The sequence below is a fragment of the Malania oleifera genome, chromosome 8 (genome assembly GCF_029873635.1).
Source record: "Malania oleifera isolate guangnan ecotype guangnan chromosome 8, ASM2987363v1, whole genome shotgun sequence".
Lineage (NCBI taxonomy): Eukaryota > Viridiplantae > Streptophyta > Magnoliopsida > Santalales > Ximeniaceae > Malania > Malania oleifera.
Window position 1 is genome coordinate 24,617,691 of NC_080424.1, and position 12,556 is coordinate 24,630,246.

A 12,556-nucleotide genomic window follows, 5' to 3' on the forward strand; every position below is an offset into this window, starting at 1 on the left:
TATTTACCTACGCTGAATTATCCAAGATCTATCCTATAATCCCCCATTTTGGTAGCAAATCACAAGATTAAAATCATTTAATTAATGGCCAGTTAATTAAAAGCATTAAGCACAGAATAACTCAAACAAACATTAATGAAAACTACTTCAGATTAGCATCAAAGAGCAAGCATAGTTCGAAACTGGCTACATCGTTTTCCTAGAATTCAAAAATTTAGTTCATTCTGAAAATTAAATCCAACATAACAGATTTCACCATATTTTCTTCGATTTGGAGCGTATGGAAAAGATCAACACTCGCCGCACCGCCGTCGCGCGTTACGAACACCCCGAACACCGCCGTTGTTCGCCGCCTTCTGATTCTGAAAAGATAGTATTTTTTTCGTGCTTCCAACTCTCCTTTGCTGGCTGTGTGTGTATCTTCGTAGCACCCCCAAAAGAAAACCACAAGAAAGCTCCCCAAAAAATAATTTTTCCAAGAAACTTTATGTGGTTTGGCCTCCCTTGTGTTTCTCCCCAAGGAAAATCTTTTTTTTTTTCTCCTATGGTGCGGCCTCTCTCCAGCCCCCAGCGCACGCTGCCCCCCTTCCTCTCTTCTTGCACACGGCTCCCTCCACAAGGAAACCCCCCTTTGACTTTTCCATTCCTTTCCTTTTGCTTTTCTTTCCTTTTTTTTTTTCTTTCCATTCTTTTGTCTTTCCTTTCTATGTACCCAGCGCACACTGCCCTTCTGAGATGACCCGGCTACATGGCTGGGTCACATCTCATTTTTTGATTTTTTGAATTTCTTTTTTTTTTTTCAAAGGTACATGAACTGCCCTCCTCTTTCAAGCCCACTTTCGACCCTCTTACAACTCGTAACTCTCAAAGATTAAAACACAAAATATGTAGAGCTCTTTTTCAGCTTTTCCCAAAATTTTGAATCGTATCTATCGGAGCTCGTATGAGAAAGTTACGCCAAGATTACGAAGAATTGTTGAAATAATCCATAAAATGGCGTATGCTAACTTCACGTCTGATTGCGGCCTTGATGCTGCCATCATTTTGCAAAACACAAAACACAAAAATTGTAGATTGTTTTCTTATCTTTCTACGGCATCTTGAATCATCTGAATCAAAGGTTAGATGAGAGAGTTACGCACAGATTGCAAAGTACCGTTGGTTTTTTAGCTTCCAACAATTGCTCTGCAATAAAAAACACCAAAATTTTATACATTACTCAATAAAACCCAAATTTTATAAATAGAACACAATGTTAGAATGTTGAGAGTAATTAGGCATTTAAATACAAAATATCATTTGCAATGCATGAATTAAAGCACCTAATTACGCAATTTAAGCGCGTAATCACTTATGCTTTTCGTAGAATGCCATTTGGATTGTGTAAAGCACTTACTACTTTTCATGGTTGCATGATGAACTTTTTTAGTGACATGGTTAGAAATTGCATGGAAGTTTTTATGAAGGACTTGACTACTTTTGGATCTTCTTTTGACGCATGCTTATTGAATTTAGAGAGAGTGTTGACTCGTTATGAGGAGAAGGAATTGGTTTTGAATTGGGAAAAATGCCACTTTATGGTATCTTCAAGTATTGTCTTAGGGCATATTATTTCTTCTATGGGGATATAGGTTAATCAATCTAAGATTGAATTAATTTCTAAGCTGCCTACACCTAGGACAGTAAAGGATGTGCAATCCTTTCTTGGTCATGCGGGCTTTTATCGGAGGTTCATACATAATTTTTCCACCATATCTAGACTACTATGTGACCTTCTAACTAAAGATGCCCCATTTGAGTGGACACAAGCTTGTCACGAGGCCTTTAAAACACTAGTTGGAAGCTTACCTCAGCACCCATAATTCAGCCACCTAATTGGACTTTACCATTTGAGATCATGTGTTATGCTAGTGATTTTGCCGTAGGTGCTGTTCTTGGACAGCAAAAGGAGGGGAAGCCTTTTGTTATTTACTATGCTAGTAGAACTCTAAATAGTACTCAGATGAATTATTCCACTACTAAAAAAGAGTTGCTAGTTGTAGTGTTTGCTTTGGATAAGTTTTGTGCTTACTTGATTGGTTCTCCGTTTATTATATTTTCATAGATCATGCAACCTTTAAGTACCTTCTTACAACAAAGGATGCTAAGGCGCGACTAATACGGTGGATTTTACTTTTGCAGGAATTTGACATCACCATCAAAGACAAAAAGGGAGTGGAGAACGTAGTGGCTAACCATCTCTCGAGGCTCGCATTTGAGAACACCTCTAACCACCTACCAATCAGGGATGATTTTCCCGATGAGCATTTATTTTCTATTACTTCTCTACCATGGTTTGTTCATATTGTGAATTATTTGGCTGCAGGTGAGATACTGGTGGATTGGAGCGCTCAAGACAAGAGGAAGTTCATGACTGAGGTACGTAATTTCTATTGGGATGACCCTTTTCTTTTCAAATACTGCCCTAACCAAATTTTAAGGCGTTGCATCCCTGATGAAGAGATTGCTGGCGTCTTAGAATTTTTGTCATTCCTAAGCTTGTGGGGGCCACTTTTCAATGATGAAAACCACTGCAAAAATTATGTACTGCGGATTTTATTGGCCCGCCTTGTTTAAAAATGCAAACACTTATGTGAAAAGTGTCAAAAGTTAGGAGTTATGTCTCATCGTAATATGATGCCCTTAAACCCAATTTTAGCGATTGAGATTTTTGATTGTTGGGGTATTGATTTTATGGGATCATTTCTTCCTTCTTTTGGATATCAATATATTATTTTGATAGTAGATTATGTGTCAAAATGGGTAGTGGCAGCAGCTTGCAGGAGCAATGATAATAGGACGATAATTAAATTTCTTAAAGAGAATGTATTATCTCGATTTGGTACACCACGTGCTATCATTAGTGACCAGAGTACACATTTTTGCAACCGTTCTTTTGAGGCTTTGATGAAGAAATATGGGGGGGTACATAAGATCTCTACTGCCTACCACCCCCAGGCAAGTGGACAGGTAGAACTTGCAAACAAGGAAATTAAGCAAATTTTAGAAAAATGATCAACTCGAATTGCAAAGATTGGTCTTTGAGATTAGTTGATGCGTTTTGGGCCTACAATACAACTTTCAAAACTCCCTTAGGTATGTCACCTTATAGGCTTGTTTTTGGAAAGCCTTGCCACTTACCTATGGAGCTCGAGCATCGAGCTTATTGGGCTATCAAGCATTTCAATTTTGACATGAGAAAAGTAGGTAAACTTAGAAAATTTTAGTTGACCGAGTTAGAGGAATTAAGAAATGATTCTTATAAGAACTTTAGAATCTATAAGGCTAAAATGAAAGCATTTCATGATAAAAATATTTTGAAAAAAAAGTTTAAGCCTAATGATCGAGTGTTCTTATATGATTCTAGACTCCATAAGCACCTAGGAAAACTTCGGTCTAGGTGGACCGATCCTTTTGTAGTGAAGAATGTTTTTGCAAGTGGGGTGGTAGAAATATAGGATCCTAAGGATGGTCAGATCTTTAAAGTCAATGGTCAATGCCTTAAGGTATTAATTGATAGGCAAGTTCGAGAAGTGGAAGAAATTCCACTTGAGGATTTGGCCTATCAACCTTGACCACACCACGTAGGTATATTTTTCTTTATTTGTTTTGTTTTGTTTTATTTTGTTTTGTTTGTTTTTTGTTTTTTTGTTTTTTGTTTTGTTTAGTTAACTTTGCAGGATTGTACCACATTTTTGGATCTATGCTCAATAATTTAGGTGTTATCTTTTCCCTTTTTCTTTTATGGTAACAATTCTTTTTGTTCATAAACATTGAGAACAATGATCAGTTTAGGTTGAGGGGTGTAGATTCATGCATATCTGTTTACATGAATTTGGCTTAGGTATTTGAGCATGACTAGAGTATTCAATGGAGTCAATTGTGCTATCTTAGTTATTTATTCAGGCACTTCAAATTCTTTTAAGTGCACATAAGCTATTGTGGTTTGATGGATGTCAAATGCATACAATCAAAGAATAATCAAACTTAAGCTGAGACTTAAAACACCTGTGAGCAGTTGAGCCATTCTCATTCCTTAGAGAGGATTTATCATATTCGGTGTTATTTTTTTTTTTCTATGAAATTATTTTGTTACATGGTCTCATTATTTTTCTTATTTGGTTATCTTTTGGGAATGTCATTACATGATTTGTGGTATGCTTGTTTGATTATACTTAGGAAGTGATAAAGGTCAATGTAGGATAAAGTTTGAGCCTTTCAAGCCTACCATGATTTTGTCCATTAGAAGCTATTTTGAGCCAAAATGTAAGCCTTTTTTCTTTGTTAACCTATATATTTTCATACCCACTCCATATTGGAGTTAAGTCTGAAAGTAATATTTTCCTACCCTTAATATTTGAGTATATGCTTAGGGGGATAAATTGTTGGTTTGAAAAAGAAAAAACAAAAAACAAAAAAAAAAAGGAATGAGAAATTTATTGAGATGGTTTGTACTGTTGCTTGCAAGCTTCATCAATGAAAAAAAAAAAAAAAGAAGAAGAAAAAAGTGGGAAGAAGAATATGTTGAATTGAAAAGAAATCAGTTGAAAGAAGAGAGTAAATTGTTGGGAAGTGGTGTATATTATACAATCTTCGGAAGACCCCTAGTATTTACTTGAATCTATTTTTGAATTCCTTTATCCTTTGTTTTTTTCAGCTTAACCCTAGCCCCATTACAACCCTTTCAATTAACCTTTTGTTCCTAAGTGGGTTTGGTGGAATGATTGGTTGAATTCCCAATAGATGATATTCTTTCCGTGAGATCTATTTTGTCTTGTGCCTTTATTTACATGCATTTACTATTTCCATACATTTGAGTGGGCAACCCTTCTAAAATCTTGGAGTGATTCTTCAATGAGTATAATATACACTTGTGATATTTGAAGTAAAAAACTTTTGTTCAGGTTGTTCTCGACATTGTATATATTTGGGTTTGATGGTAAGATGGTTACTGGCTTAACACACACACGCACGAATTCTGAGTGCTGTGATAATTAAAAAAGAAAAAACTTCATTAGCACTATTGATCTTTTGAGAATGCTTTATTTTGAGTGTTTGAATATTCTTGCTTAATTTTGCTTCAATTGCTAAGGTCTAGCAATCAACTAGTTTGGGGGGGGGGGGTGTGATGAGTGCATAAAAATGCACTCTGAACATTACTTTTTCTTATTTATTTTATAATTTATAAGGACAATTTGAATATGTTAGTGGTAAGTTTCTAACTTGATCTTCATTTTATAAAGTTTCTATTTCTAATTAATTTTCAATGATTTTTATCATAGGAATGAAGTTAAAAAGATTTGGAAGTCAACCCTTAGCATAAATGAAGAAGATTAGCCACCTGATTCCGATGATTCAAGTTGTGTTGAAAACCTTACATAACTATTTATTCTGAAATAGCCTTTCGCTAGCTCAGACTTTTACTAGGTTAAAAGTGGGCCGCAATCCAAACCCATCCAATTCTGAAATTCGTTAGGAGACAGCCTAGACATATTTCCGTAATTTAATCATAACTCTCTCATCTAATTTTACATTGGCATGATTCAAGTGGCATTGGAAAGCTTACAAAAAGATTTACAATTCATTATGAGATAGTATTTCACTAATATGAACGTTTACCAGGCCAAAAGTGAGCCGCAATCAAAGCCTGGAAACTAGAGAACATTTTTCAGCGTTTTTTATTTTTATATATTTTTTTTATGTTATTCCGTTTTTTAGGGTTTTGAGATGGAGATACATAAGCAAAACTTTGTGTGAAGCAAAGGGGATGGCTAAGGGCTGGGTTTTGTGAAGGTTTTCTTCAGAGTTTATTTTTCTTTCATCTTATGATGAGAAAATAATTCCCTAGCCTTCGCTAGTGATGAACTTGATCAAATAAAGGTATTTCAATTTGTTTTTAATCCATATTGTTGTTCTTCAATGTTTTTTATTTTCTATTTATTGTTCATCAATTTTTATTTATTTTATTTTGCGCTTGAATATTCATATATCTAAATCTCTTCATGGATTCAGTCATACTTTTTCCATAGAATTGTAAGGATCCATGAATATGTTCAAGACAAACTATTAATTTTGTTACATTAGTCTTCTGCTGCAATATTGTCTCCAAATATATTGTTGTCGTTAGATTTTGTTAACAATGTTAATAGCTTTTGACTTTTAATGAAATGAATAATATATAGAAAATTTACTTTTGAATTTATCAAAGATTTGTAATTCTATATCTTCCGATTGGGGATTTGGGATGTGAAATCTCTAGTTGAGAAAACTAATGGATTAAAAATAAACTGATTATCTGATTTGTGAGAGGGATTCCTGATGCATTGGTTCTTGCAAACTTGATTTTCCATCCACAAAAAAAATCTTAGTTTTAAATTTTTCTAAAAAGAAGTCATTTGTTTTTCCTTAAAAATCACTTACTATTTTTTTTTATTTGCTTATTCATGTTCCTTTTTCCATCTCCCTGTGGAATCGACACCCCAAAGCTATGCTACAACTACCGCATTATTATTTGGGTGTAATCAGACACAATGTTGCACAAGAAATAAAAATTCAAGATCTTGAAGCATACAGAGACTTAACTTTTATTATATTTATTATATGTCAAATTGTGAGGGAATGGAAAACAAGAGATCGAAAGTTGATACATTATCAACAGTAAATGGAGAAACTTGTACAATAGTTTAGATTCATATCCTTTGAGCACTAATCGAGGTTAGAGAACAAGTTTCTGTGTTAGCTTTGGTGTATTCCCAAGAGGGGGGTGAATTGAAAATTTAAAAATTTATCTCCTAGGTTAAAATATCCAGTAGTAGTATATACACAACCTAGGGTCTATCTATACAATTGCAAATGCACAGATAAATATAATATGCAGAAATTAAATCATGCACAACATTCACAGACAATTGAGAATAACATACATGTGCAGTAAATATAAAGTGCTGAAATGTAAAGTGTACACACGATATGTTATCAGGGTTCAGCCAATACTGTCTATGTCCCCGCCTCGAGCTCACAAGCAAAAGGGTTTCCACTATGGCTCACTTAACGGGTGGAGCGGTATCGTTTACAACCAGATCAATTAATGGGGCTGACCTCAACCTATAACTACACCTTACCAGGATTGTACACCTAACTTTCCTAACCGAGTCAAAGTCAATCCAGGACTTTTACCAGAGCAAGTCTCCCTCTTCAGGCCCACACCTGGAATACAATAATCAATATGATTTTTGTGTAAAATATTATGCTTCTGCACAAGCAAATTTGTACCAATACAGCACACTATAATCAATGCACACCAATAATGTAAGAACTATAAGCTCGATGGTGTATATGTGCAAACAACACTCAAGGTAATAACTATATCTAATTCAAGCACAAGTGTGTATCAACAAGCTAATCTTTGAAACTATGTAAAGATGAAAATCTCAATCACAGTTTAGGATTTTAAAGATTTGTACCAAGAATAATCAGAATATCTCAAAAATATTTTCTCAATACCAAAGCACAAAGAGATATTCAAAAATAGGCTTGTAAAAATATTGTTACACACACAAAAATACAAGTCTAATGAGTCTTGCAATAATAATGCAAAGACTCACTTAACTATAAGATTTTTCCTACACAAAGATTTATCAAATAAAATTGGGGGGAAAACCTTTGCTCTACTCTCAATATGAAAATCAACAACAATGAATATAATGAGAGTATCCTAGAAAAATAGAACAATGTAAAAACACTCACAAAGCTTGATTTTTCAAAAGACTGGTAGTATATGAGTGTGTAGGGTTTGTACGAAGAAATATGGCTTTGGAAATTTCAGAGAATTTTGTTACTAATTAAATCCCTAATATTGTATTAATTGAGCAAATGAACTCATATTTATAGACATAGGAAGAATTATGACCGTTGGAGACACCAGGGGAATTATTAAAATTTTTTTAAAAGAGTTTAAGAAAATTAACCCTGTTTTAAACCCAATTAACCTTAGTAAAATTAAAACAACCTGAGAGTTTCGGGAGTCTAACCCATGGTTCGATCGCCTAAACAGACAACAAAAAAAGTTGATTTTTGAAGTTCGGGTGCCTGAATCATGGTTCGGTTTGCTAACCAAAGGCGATTTCCATTATGTCCAAGATTTAGTCGCCTGGTCCTGAGTTCGGCTTACTAAACTCATGTATTCGGTAGCCCAAGGCAATTTTGAATGTGAACTTTTAGGCTGCCAAGTTGGTGGAAAAGTCAGAATATATGTTCGGTTGATCGAGGACGGTACAGTCCTTTTGGTTCGGTCGCCCAAAACCAAGTCAACTTGCTGATTGGTCGATGGTTCGGTCGCCCGAGGTGTTTTGAACACCATAGTTTGGTCACCCAATGCCTCACCAATTTAACCCTCTAAGTCTTGTTTTACTTCAATTAATTTCCCTGATAATATATGTGATATTGAGGACTATCTTACTTGTAAGTGCAAGGACCTAAGGTCATTCTAAGGTTTTAGGAATTTTAACTTAGCCTAAAAAACCTGGCGTTAGTCGACCTTTTCTAAGGTCTCTTGATTTCCAAGTGATTTGTAAGGACCTAGGGTCGTTCTAAGGCCTTTGAGCTTGTAGTTCCTACATGCATGATGTGCATTAATTATTACAGACCTTTCCTATTTAACTATTACAGACCCAAAATGAACATAAAGTAAATTACAATGAATGAAACTTTAGGGTCTTTATTATTCAAATCTTCATATGCCATCTAATGATCATGTTAGTAGGAGCCTATACACAAACTTGATAGACATTAAATACCGAAGTATTTGTCATAATCAAAACTGGGTATGACTTATAAGGTCAACATTATGAATGCATTAGCAACTTTGGCTTTTATGATAGAGATTATCAATGAAGAAATAATCCAACCATTGAGTGTGGATGTACAAAGCAATCCCACTTTTTTTTTTTTTTTTTTGGAAAAAGAGGGTGGCACCTCCTATTATTATTAGAAAACCACTCACTTATGGTGGAGGAATAACATGGTTCCTACCTTGTTACTTAGGGAAACAAAATCAAACCCCAAGAATCTAAAACTGACTTAACCAACTTATTCAAAACCAATAAACCAATAACCAACGACCAAACAAATAAATAAGAACTAAACAACTATAAGTGGAAAAAAAAACAAAACTCTGGAAGATCTCGAGGAATAAACCAACCACTAAAACCTTCACAAACACCAACACAAAGCATCACAAGCGCAAGGAAGGAAATCCCAACAAATCCAATTGAATTAGTCCCCTGACTTGCTATGGAAGTTCATCCTAGCAACTACATGATCGAAATATACTAGATTCACCCTGCTTGGCAAAGAAATCTACACCTTGATTCACCTCCCTATAAACATGTTCCACTTTGTAATGTATGCTTCTCAATGCTAACACAAACTCTTCCCACAATTCCATAAGTTCCAAGTCGAACACTTCCCAGAATTAATCCACTAAACCAACAAAGTAGAGTCACGGGCAGTCTCCACTTAATCAAATCCGAAATCTTTGCACAAATTAATCCCTATAATAATCGCTTTCAATTCAGTCATATTATTGGTTTCATAACCCAATAATGAGGAAAAAGCTGCTTTAAATAATCCTCTTTCATCTTTTATCACGCCTCCACCACCACAATTACCTGGGTTACCTCTACACTTCCATCCACATTCAACTTAACTCTACCTATCTCAGGTTTACACCATCTGACTACACGTGTAGTAACCCGATCAAAATTAAAAATAAAAATAAAAATTTATATATATAATAAAATAAAATAAAATAAAATAATAAATAAATATAATAATAAATGTCTTTGAGGAGATATTTTTATATGTTTATAGATATTTATATATATAAATATCTTAGAGAAAATATTTTTAGATATTTATATAAATATCTTGGAGGAGATATTTTGAGTTACTTAAGAGCAAAGTTATGTATTTTTTTTATATACTTTCAACTCTCTCTCTCTTCCTCTCTCTTTAAAATTAGGGATTCGATTTTCCCTCACTCTCTAGCCGCAGGAACTCTCTATTAGTGTTCCTCGGTTCTCTCTCCCTTCTCCTAGCTCGTAAGATCTCGTTGTTCGGTCGGTTCAAAAAGCTAGGGTTTTGGGTTTTCATCCATTTCGAGTCATTTTTTAGGAAATAGGTAAGGGGATTTGTTTACATCAGTTATTTTCAAAATCTAAACTGGGAGAACTGTAGTTTAGGTTTATATGTAGGATATGACTGCTTATTTGGAAAATTGCACCGGGTAGATATACTGGGTTTTCGATTTTATGGTTTTGGTAAAAACTAGGTTTTTGGGGTAATGTAACGCCCCGAATCCTTTTACCCAGGTCCGGGGCGTTATACCTGATAAAATCTCTAATCATTCATAATTCATAATATATGCAGCGGAAATATAACCATAATCTCCATATAACATAATACTAGAGTTTACTAATTCTAACCACTAACCATAATAAATTAATCATCCACCTGTATTCAAATATATACATGTCTCCAAAACATTATCCACAAATACCAGTATGTTTCACAACTATCCTTTGATATCTGACTTAAAACATAAAGACATAAAATATAAAATATACATATCAAAATTAACATAAAAACATACCATTTTTCTTATATCTTCCAAAAATGTTATAAAATCTCTAGCTCTCAAAGCTCGATCCTAAGAAATCTTGAAAAAAAAATGAATTCATATTCAATTGAGACACATCTCAGTAAGGGAAGAAACAATATATTAAACTCAGCGTGTGGTCATCATGAGATTATACATATCATTTTATAATATTTGCAAATCATTAACATAATACTAAAGTCATTTTCTAATCCTAAACAAACACATGCAAATGTTTAACCCACGAGATTACCCAAGGATAAGGGTGATTACCCGCCCATACAAGTAGCACCCTTCTGCTCTGATACATTTAGCAACCCGAAGGTCACAATTTAAGCATACCAGGGCACTCACCTTACTCAGTAAGCCCTCAAGTGTTAGATTGATCTCGTACTCACGCATTCAACAATAGTTTATCGGCAAAGGCCCTAAGGATTGGGAATTCTACCCGCCCATACAAGTAGGTTCCCTCTGCCCTAATGCATTATGTAGCTACTGCCACATCTGAAGCTACTAGTGCACTCGCCTTACTCAGCAAGCCCTCAGGCGAAAGGTACGCCTCGCCCAATCGTAACATGTTCTACGTACATACATACTTCTATTATCATAATACATCATTCTTTTCTGTCATTATACATTCATGCACATTCATTCATGTTCATAACTTAACTTTACATTTCGTTTCACTTTAAGTGGCTCTTTCCCATTTACATCATTTACATTTGTCATTTCATTTCATTGCCATTTCATCGTCATTTCATTACATAACATTTTATTTCATTACTTCGTACTACAACTGGTCTTTAGCCATCATCAGTTAGTCTACGTAAAAACGTGCTAAATCTGCTAACACAGCTCCTTTTAGCTGTCATCAGTTAGTCTACACAGAAGTGTACTAGATCTGCTAACATGGCTCTCTTTCAGCTGTCTTACATTTACATGGTTGCATTTAACATACACACGCAACATTGTCCATATTATATTTTATTTTCATTGTTTTACTTACTTAACCTGCATCTCATACATTTAACATATAATTTATACAGATTCTCATGCCACACAATTTAGTAATAAAATTCATACAATGCCTGTAAAATAAGCCAACCAACATTTAATGTTTATATACTAAAAATACCTTTCATGTCTTACATAAATATTCTAAAAATATTTTTCCACTTTCATCAGTTCATTTTCACACATACATATCTAATAAACAGCCCTAAACTCGAAAGAAATATAATTTAAATGGTTGGCATTTTACCCATACTGAAACATATACACGTACATATAACACAATTTATTTTTCCATTAAATTCATAAAAATTCTGATTTAATATATATTTTTCCCCTTACCTGGTTTCTTGAACTACGCCAACAGGGACTCCGAAAAATACCTACGGCGCTTACCCGGATCCTGAAATTAAATTCCTAGTTGCGCTCACTCGGATCCTGAAATTAAATTCCTAGTTCTAATAAATTATTCATGAATAAAATATTATTTAAATATTTCCTAGGGCCATAATTCCTAAATAAATAAATATACCCTTAAATTTAGTCAAATTGCCAAATTTCTCAAATCCCACTCTCGCTTTGGAGTAGGGTTTAGAAAACCCCAATTGAAAAATTACCTACGTCAAAATGACGACAACGACGATTAGGACCCTGTGGTGGTGCCTGATTGTCGATTCAATAGCAGATTTAATCAGAAATTAAGAAATTATGGAAAAATTACCTTTCCCCAGGAGCAGTGCCTAAGTCGTTTTCACGACAAATCTGCTCTAGTAGAAATGTCGGTGGCAGAACTAGAAACCCAACGACACTTTCCATTTTCCAATTGGCACTCGTTAAACTGACGAAACT